Genomic DNA, 9318 nt, shown 5'->3' with positions numbered 1-9318 from the left:
TTTTGCCATTTCTTGTCAAAGGTTAACCACAACAAAAAGATGAAAAATACTTCTGTTCCTTCACCCATAATCTGTCTTTGTTTTATGAATTACCAGCTACTGTACTTCTTTCCTGTAAATTCTGTTTTCCTCAGTGGTATACTTCAATCACATTAGCGGAACACAAATTAAAGCAATTAATCACTGCAATTATTTTCTCAAGGGCATTTATGAACCTCCCAAATGAACCTGTTTTCCATAGACAGACCAGGTCATTTATGTAATCATTGCAAACATTCATGACTATTTACTCATGTGGGCAATCCCATTGAAACCAATGGGACTAGTCACATAATGAATGGCTGACCAAAATCATGAAGGGTTGTACAGTCTGACCCATGGAAAGGAAGTGTCTGGCTTAGGACACAGCCTTGAGAAATAGACTGTGCCTTAGGACACACTCTGTTTCTAATTCCTAGATGGGAAAGCGAGGTTACTCTTAACAAGTGGGAGATTTTTTAACCACAAGTGTTTATAAAAATGATACGTGAATGAATAAAACCAAAAGTTTCCTGTCAAATATGTGTCATTTCCTGCTCAAGGGAGAAATATGCATTCATAATGCATAGGAATATCACAGACCAGTCTAGCCTGTTGACACCTAATCAGCATGATTCCCATTAGACTAATAAAATAAAAGGGAATTGAGTTAAGGCATGGGAAGCTGATGGGGTGTTTTGTTACCAACTGTCTTGTTCCCCACAAGCCTGACAATGTTTGTGGAACCTAATTATGGGGAGAAATTGAATACTTAATGCTATCATGTCTCAGCATATAGGACCCAGGAAGAGCAAATTAAACTTATAATGGCCTGGGCAGGGGAACGTGGGTAAATAACATGGCTTTCACTTGGCAAGTTAAAAACAAAGAAATTTGGAAAAATGATTCAACAAACTATATGAATATATGAAGTGACCATATTTATTCAAATGCAAGACATTTTCCACCAATCAACCTGGGGGCAAAAAGGCTAGTCTTGCAGGGGAAACTGCATAGCCTGTCCCCCACCCAGTAACTGCTCCCACCCCACCCCTACTCTCTGCCACTTACCTTCAGTTCCAGCTGGGAACCAGCCCCTCCAAGTCCAACCCACCCAGATTTGGAGCTGCTGCCACTGCTTGTCCCTCACAGGGCCAAGCTGGGCTGGGGCCACCACTGACTGGCCTGGAGCCAGAGCAGAGAAAGTAAGCAGCAGATTGGTGGTGGTGTAGGGGGTGGAGGAAGTAAATGAGAGGGGGGCCAGCACTAGGGACAGACAGACAGCAGAGGGTGCATTGGACTCTTCCCTTGCTCTTGCTGATGCAGGAGGATCCCAGGATCATGGGCTTCCCCCATACTGGCAAAGGGTGCAATTGATTCCTAATCCCACAATTGTGCTTTCTGCTATGCATGTGTGGCAAGGCGAGAGGCTCAATTGTTGTGATGAGAGATTAGATCCCATCATGCCTTTAAGTGACCATCTGAAAGCACCCACAGCCATGCTCCATTTTTCCTGCTCACCTGCCAGCCCCACGTATTTTGCATACTTTGCTGCACCAAGTTCATCAGAGGGGTAACGAGTGCTTCCATTTACAGGAGCCTCTAGCTTGGTGCTTAGGACATTCTTCTGCATATTGTGAGAGGTGGGTTACAATCTCTAGTAATTATAACAAAAGAGCATGGCAGCAGCACCACCAGCATCGTGACATCCTAAAAAGAGTGATCCTTCCTCAGTCCTTTCAAAAACTGTTTGTAGGTGCCCATGCTCAGAAGTCACTTCCAGGCTCCAAATTTTGAGGGGATGGATGGGCCTAAACTTCAGAGAAAGGTGGGAGTTCAGATTCATCCAAAGAACCTTGCCTGCTTATGTCCTTAAACCAACATGGCTACACCCCTGATTCATCCACATTGCATTTTCAGTATAGCTTTGGCTTCCTACTCAGCAGGAAGGTTTTTTGGATCACCCTTTTGAAGTGACTGAGGCTCCCCATGCACTGAGCAGGAAGCCAAAGTGCCTAACTGTCTTTTGGATTCCATGTAGGGATTGGGAGCTGAGAGGTAAGGATAATGGCACCTGCAGAATTTATATAGATGCCTTAGTCCTTCTTTGGACCTGGTGAATAGTTCTTATTTGAGTAACCATTTAGTTTTGAAAAGAATATAAAAATACTGAAAAAAATATGAAATATTTTCCAGGGTAGGTGTCTAACTACTCATACATCACCATATCCATAGTACATTATAACACTTTAATATATTTTAATGAGTTATGTTTAAATTCATCCAGATTAATTTTATCTAAGTAACCATGTCCTAATAGCTCATCTTGGAATAGAAATTTGTCCTAATCCTTGGGTATTCTTTCTATAACTCCTCAGGGGAAAATTCTACTCTCTTCTACATTCATGTCATTTCAGAGCAACACCAATGGTGGTGATACAGTGGAGTTATTCCAGATTTGTATCCATGTTAAATAAGTGCAGGATTTAGCCCTTATTCATGTATGTACTCTTGGAAAGAATATAAAATACTGAAGAGAATACAAAATAATTTCCAGTAAGGTTCTATAAAACTCTTTCGGTTTTTAAAAAAATTAAACTTCTAATAGAAAAACAATGCTGGTTAAAATTCTAGGGTTACTGTTTTGCCTGACCACTAGCCACAGATGGAAGCCACATTAAACACTTGAGAATTGCTTAATCTTTGAACATAATTGCTGATCATAGTTTTGGCCATTTTAAGTAACAAGGCCCACAACTTGGACATGAAGTCATAGAGACCAGCCAAAATCAAATCCAGCCAAATTCAAATATGTTCCTTGATCTTACATTTTTGAAATGCAGGTCAGAGCTCGCCTTGATAAGCTGGCCCTATTTGTTCACTTAATTTGTGTGAGCGGAAACCAAAACTTGGACAATCAGTCATCCAAGACTTTTATCTTACACTGAATAGTAGCTTCTCCTGTTGTGGCTATTTGTGTCATCCTGCGTAGTCTGAGGTCATTCTATGGGTCTTAATACGTCTGCAAACTGACCAATGTAAAAAACACAGATGGACTTAAGACCACACTATGATGTCTCATTTTTCTTCTTATGTTTGTCTTAGATGGTTGTGAGATTATTTTGGAAAAGAAAAAAAATATCCCTCTAAAAAAAATTACAGCATCCAATAGTTTACCAGAAATGTAAATCTGTGATTGTAAGCTTCGCCAAGCTTTTCAGAATATGATGACTTTACATGTGACTTTCCAGTTAAGTATTTCCTGGTTGTGAAACATTTTAACGGCATTGATAACCTCTGGACCTGAGGAAATGTTTGTTTCAGAAGAGGTGAATTCATTCGAATTGAAAGGTTTTTCTAATTTGTTGGAAGTCAAATGTTTCATGGAAAAGCAATATCTGTTTTGTACAGTGTATATGAAGGAAAAAACAGCTTGCTTCTCATGGATTTTTGTCAGTTACTACACTATTCTGTAGGAGGGCTTAAAGAAACAAAAATACCCTGAAGAACAACACCCCCGCAATAAACAAAACATCCTGATATATGTACTGATCCTATACCTTCAGTTTGATACAAAATGACATCTCTTCTCTTTTCTATTAATAAGAGAAACATGAATACACCCACCTGTTTTCCTGTTGTCTTTGTTCAGAATTGATCCTTTGCATTTTCATTAGAGGAATAACAAGGATAAGCACTTCAGCTGCATTTAGTAGCTGTGTTAGATTCTAGTCAATTCAGCAAACATCTCAGTCTAACTCTATGCCACTGGCATTTTTAATGTCTTTGGATATATAATAATACATTAGATCTATGAGGGCCCCTCTGAAAGAACCAAGCTTTGAACTTAATCAAAATCAAGAAGATGAAGACTAGTCTGAGTACTGGGTATTCTGGGGTGAACTTTATCAGTCTTCCTTGTTGAAGTCATTCTAATGATTATAAATTCTCGGTGGTTCTTCACAAACGAAGATGTTAGGAAGGTAACTGCTCGTGCCGGTTGCAGGCCTGCTGGTGACTAATCAGTCCAGTTCCATAGAGGCAAACCCTGCTGCAATGGTTACATGTGTAATGGCTGATTGCTGCTAGATGAGGCTGTATCTTTCCTCCTACTCCGCTTCTCCTTGATGCTGGCCTGCACTGACATTCAAAGAGGGCTGTTGTCCTTTTGATTTGGAGCCACTAGGCATCATGAGCTGTAGTCTGTGTTTCCCACAGTTTGTGATCAACACCACAGGCAGAAAAGGACCTCTTCAGAGTGTTCTTGAAGCACTTGCATGGGGACACTCTGTCACTTTTCTCCATCTTTAGTTCTCCATATATCACAGCCTTTGGTAGGTGGTTGTCATCCATCCAGGTCTGCCCACTGCAGCTGAGTCTTCAGGATAATTGCCTCAATAATGGTGGTATTGGCTCTTTGTAACACCTCCATGTTGGTATCATAATCCTGCCAGCAGATTCTGAGAATGGTACAGAGGCAGTGCTGATGAAAGCACTCAAGGAGGTGTACATGGCAGAGATATAAGACTCATGACTCAGCACGGTACATCAGAGTGGAGCTAAGAACAGCTCTGTACACCTTGACTTTGGCCTATGCCTGTAGGCTGTGACTATTCCAGACCCGCCTATAGAGTGAAGGCACTGCTCGCTTTTGAGAATCTGTAGTCTACCTCCTTGTTGATCACAGTATTATATGAGATGACACTTCCCAGGTAGGTGAACTGCTTGACAACATTTAGCTCAGTTCCTTTGATAGTCATCTTTGGTGGCACATAATCTTGGCATAGAATTGGCTGATGAAGAACTTCAGTCTTTCTCAGGATGATGGTAAGTCTGTACAGCTGTGCTGCAGTAGCAAAGCCCGTGGTTATGTGGTGCAGATGGTGTTGGGTGTGAGCCACCAGGGCACAACCATCTGCAAACAGAAGTTCATGGATGAATTGTTGTAAGGTCTTTGCATCATGGCAAAAAAAATGGTGGACAAAGTAGGGGCAAGTATATTGCCTTGCTTAGCTCTATTGAAGATCAGAAAGGCATCTGAGAGGTTGCTGTTGTACTTGACTTGCCCACACTAATTGTCATGGTGAGGAACTTAGAAACATAGAATCATAGAATCAATGAGTTGGAAGAGACCTAAACAGATAATTGAGTCCGACCCCCCGCCATGGGCAGGAATGAGCACTGGGGGTGGGAGGGGTCATAAGACCCCAGCCAGGTGCCTATCCAGTCTCCTCTTGAAGATCTCCAGGGAAGGTGAGAGCACTACCCCTCTGGGAAGCCTATTCTAGGCTCTGGCCACCCTTACAGTGAAGTAGTTCTTCCTAATATCTAACCTAAACCTATCCTCCCTCAGCTTGTGGCCATTGGTCCTGATGACCCCAAGGGGGGCCCTGGTGAACAGACTTTCCCCGAGTCCCTGTTGGTGGCCCCTGATAAAGTTGTAGGCAGCCACAAGATCCCCCCTCAGTCTCCTCTTGCGGAGACTGAAGAGATTCAGGTCCCTCAGACTCTCCTCATAGGGCTGGCCACGGAGGCCCCCAACCATACGAGTGGCCTCCTCTGGACCCTCTCCAGGTTCTCCACGTCCCTCTTGAAGTGCGGCGCCCAGAGCTGGACACAGGACTCCAGCTGCGGCCTGACCAGTGCCGCAGAGATGGGGAGCAAGACCTCTCTGGACCTGTTAGCAATGCCTCTGTCAATGCCTGACAGGGTGCAGTTGGCTCTGCGTATTGCTTCATCGCGTTGGCGACTCACATTCATCCTGGAGTCAATTATGACTCCAAGATCTCTCTCTGCCTCTGTCCTGCTGAGAGGGTCAGCCCCTAACCTATAACCATAATGCTGGTTCCCTCTTCCCAGGTACAGCACTCTGCACTTGTCCTTGTTGAACCGCATCCTGTTCAGATCCGCCCACTTCCCCAACCTATCCAGGTCTGCCTGGATGCGGTCCCTGCCTGCCGGTGTATTCACTTTACCCCACAGCTTGGTGTCATCAGTGAACTTGAACAGGGTGCTCTCCACACCCTCGTCCAGGTCGCTAATGAAGATGTTGAACAGCACCGGCCCGAGGACTGAGCTCTGGGGGACTCCGCTGCCCACACCCTCCCAGGTTGACATCGACCCGTCCACCACCACCCTCTGGGTGAACCCCTGGAGCCGGTTTGCCACCCATGTGACCATGCATTTGTCAGTGCCACAGTCCCTTAGCTTGCCTACCAGATTTGGGTGGGATGCTGTGTCGAAGGCCTTGTGGAAGTCCATGAAGATGACATTGACTTCCTCCTTCCCATCTAAGCTTTTTGTTTCCTGGTCATAGAAAGAGACCAGGTTAGTCAGGCAGGATTGGCCTGGCACAAACCCGTGTTGATTACCCCTCAACATCACTTCCCCTGCAGGGCTCTCACAAATGTGGCTCTTGATAATTTTTTTAAAGACCTTCCCCCGGAAAGAAGTGAGGCTGACTGGCCTGTAGTTGCCAGGCTCTTCCTTCCTCCCCTTCTTAGGGAGGAAATAGGGATCACATTGGCCTTTTCCCAGTCCTCAGGGACTTGGCCCGAGCACCAGGAATCCTCTAACAGCCATAGTAATGGCTCCACAGTGACACCAGCCAATTCCCTCAGCACCCACGGATGAAGGTCATCTGGGCCCGCCGACTTGGGCACATCTAAGCCCTCCAAGTAATCCTTAATTAGGTCTGAACTAACAGTCGGGGGACTTGCATCCTTCCTGAGCCTCTACGCTGTCACCCGAGAGCGCCCCATTGTCAGCGGACAGGAACACGGAGGCAAAGAACTTGTTGAAGAGTTCTGCCTTCTCTCGCGCGTCCATCACCAACTGCCCTGCCCTGCCCCGTTGGGGTCCAGTGTTACCCCAAGACTTCTTCTTGCTACTTATATACTTGAAGAAGGACTTTTTGTTATCCTTAATCCCAGAAGCTAATCTAAGCTCCAGTGCTGCTTTAGCCTTCCTTACCAAATCCCTACAAGCTTGGGTCAGGGAGGTGTACTCCTCTTTGTTCCCTGCCCCCTGCTTCCACTGCCAGTATGCTTTTTTCTTTGCCCTCAGGCCAGCCTGGATATCCGCGCTCAGCCATGAAGGTTTCTTGGACCCTTTTCCTACCTTCCTGCGCAGTGGAATTGTGTCCTGCTGCACCCCAAGGATAGCCTCCTTGAGGAAGGACCACCTTTCCTGGACCCCCATACCCCCTGGGCTCCAAGTGCCTCCCTGACTACTGCTCTGAGCACATTGAAGTTGGCTTTCCTAAAGTCAAGCATTTGCGCTGTGCTAGTTATCCTCCCCACCTTTCTCTGAATAGCAAACTGGATCATTTCATGATTACTGTCCCCTAGCCTCCCTTGTACTAGCACATCCCCCACCAGGTCATCCCCAGAGGCTAACACCAGATCCAGTATGGCGTTTTCCCTAGTGGGGACAAGTACTTCCTGCACTAGGAGTAGGTCCTGTACACACATCAGGCATACAGGACATTTGCACGCACGGCCTCCCCCAGCTGCCTGGAAAATTCCAGATCCAGCTCTTCCTCTTGATGTGGTGACCTGTAGTAAACCCCTACCACCAGATCCCTTTCCCCCCGCCCTCCTTGAAGTTTGACCCAGAGGGTCTCAGTTAAGCCTTCCTCTGGTCCCATTTGGAAGGTAGAACTGGTATACTGTTCCCTAATATAGAGCACAACCCCCCCACCTTTTTTCCCCTTCCTATCTCTTCTAAACAACCTATAGCCCTCTAGGTGGGCATCCAAGCATCTTGATAATCTTCCAGGGGCCATTTCACTTTATGGTATCAAATGCCTTAGTAAAAGTGATGTACAGCCCCTTATTCTTCTTCCGGCACTTTTCCTGTATTTATCTGAGCAAAAATACCATATCTATCATGCCTCTGTTTGATCTGAAGCCACGTTGGCTCTCTGGGAGGACCCCATCTGCTATGGCAGGCACCAGCCTGCTGGGAAGGATTCTAGCTAGAATCTCCCTGGCGATGGACAGAAGGGTGATCCCTTGGTAGTTGGAACAGTCTGACTTGTCACCTTTATTTTTGTAGAGGGTGACCATTACAGCATCATGCAGATCTTGTGGAATTTTCCCCTGCTCCCAGCAGCTATAAAGAGTTCATGGAGCTTGGAGTATAAGGCAGAACTGCCATATTTCAGAGCTTCACATAACCTGGGTACACCTATGGGTGTGCCCTATTCTCAATTGAATGGGATGGGTAGGCAGGAGGGGGTGCTGTGAGAGGGATGCCAGAATTTTGAGCAGATCCCTCTTTCCTCTATAGAGTTAGCCGAAGCCCAAAGTTCTTAACTATATACAAGTTATTAAGTTATAATATACATAAACATGAAACTAAATACCATATACATATATTTACACAGTGAACACTAACCAATAACCAAGGTCAAACCCTAAATAACACTGTTTACAACATCACAATGCAACATTTCAATTACAAAGTATAAGGCGCAACCATGAACAATCTTAATAACATCTATCCCTTAATATAGTCCCTGACCCATGGCAAGAGATAGTTCTCCTTCCAATGGGGTCCCTTGGGGGGTATCCAGGAAGCACCAGGGGCCCCTCCCCTTAGGGCCTTGACTAGGCAGGGGGCTGCTCACCCAGCCCCTTCTCTAGGTTAGCCCGTCCCAAATGTCTTTCCCCTGTTGGACCCAAGGGCCTAATGACTCAGGCTCCCTCAGGTGGCGGTGGTTAGGGCACAGCTTTATGGGGTCTCCTTTGCTGGAGCGCCTCTCCGGGCCTCTCCTGTGTTGCTGGGCTCCTCCCCACCCTGTGCCGTGCTCTGGGCACCGAGGGCTCAGGTCCTCTCAGCTGTTGGCTTCTGGGTGCTGGGCTCCACGCTGCAGGACTACTATTTCCCCACACCCTGGCTCAGCACTGAGGGCTCTCTTAGCACAGGCCAGGCCCTTCAGGCTCTGGCCAGCTGTCCTCACACTAGGTGGTTAACCCAAGCAGCCTCTGCTGCTTCCTGGCTCCCAAGGCTCAGGCCTGTGCACTGCCCTGTGCACCGTGGGACCTGGCCACTTGCTGGAAGATGGGGCCTGAGCTGCCTCACTGCAGGCCCAAGGCCTTTGCCCTGTGTGTTGCCCCACATACTGTGTGGTTCACTGGCCCTGCTGGGGTTGCAGGTTCAAGCAACTGCTTACGGCTCCCAAAGGCTGGGCTCCGTGCACTGAACTGTGCACTGTGACGGGCCTAAGCAGTCTCATACCGCTACCAGGGCCAGATCTCCATGCACCATCCCTGTGTGCCGTCAACAGCCCGAGCA

The sequence above is a fragment of the Crocodylus siamensis genome, chromosome 3, assembly GCF_052110815.1.
Source record: "Crocodylus siamensis isolate JL-2025a chromosome 3, ASM5211081v1, whole genome shotgun sequence".
Classification (NCBI taxonomy): domain Eukaryota; kingdom Metazoa; phylum Chordata; order Crocodylia; family Crocodylidae; genus Crocodylus; species Crocodylus siamensis.
This window is presented reverse-complemented; position numbering follows the sequence as displayed.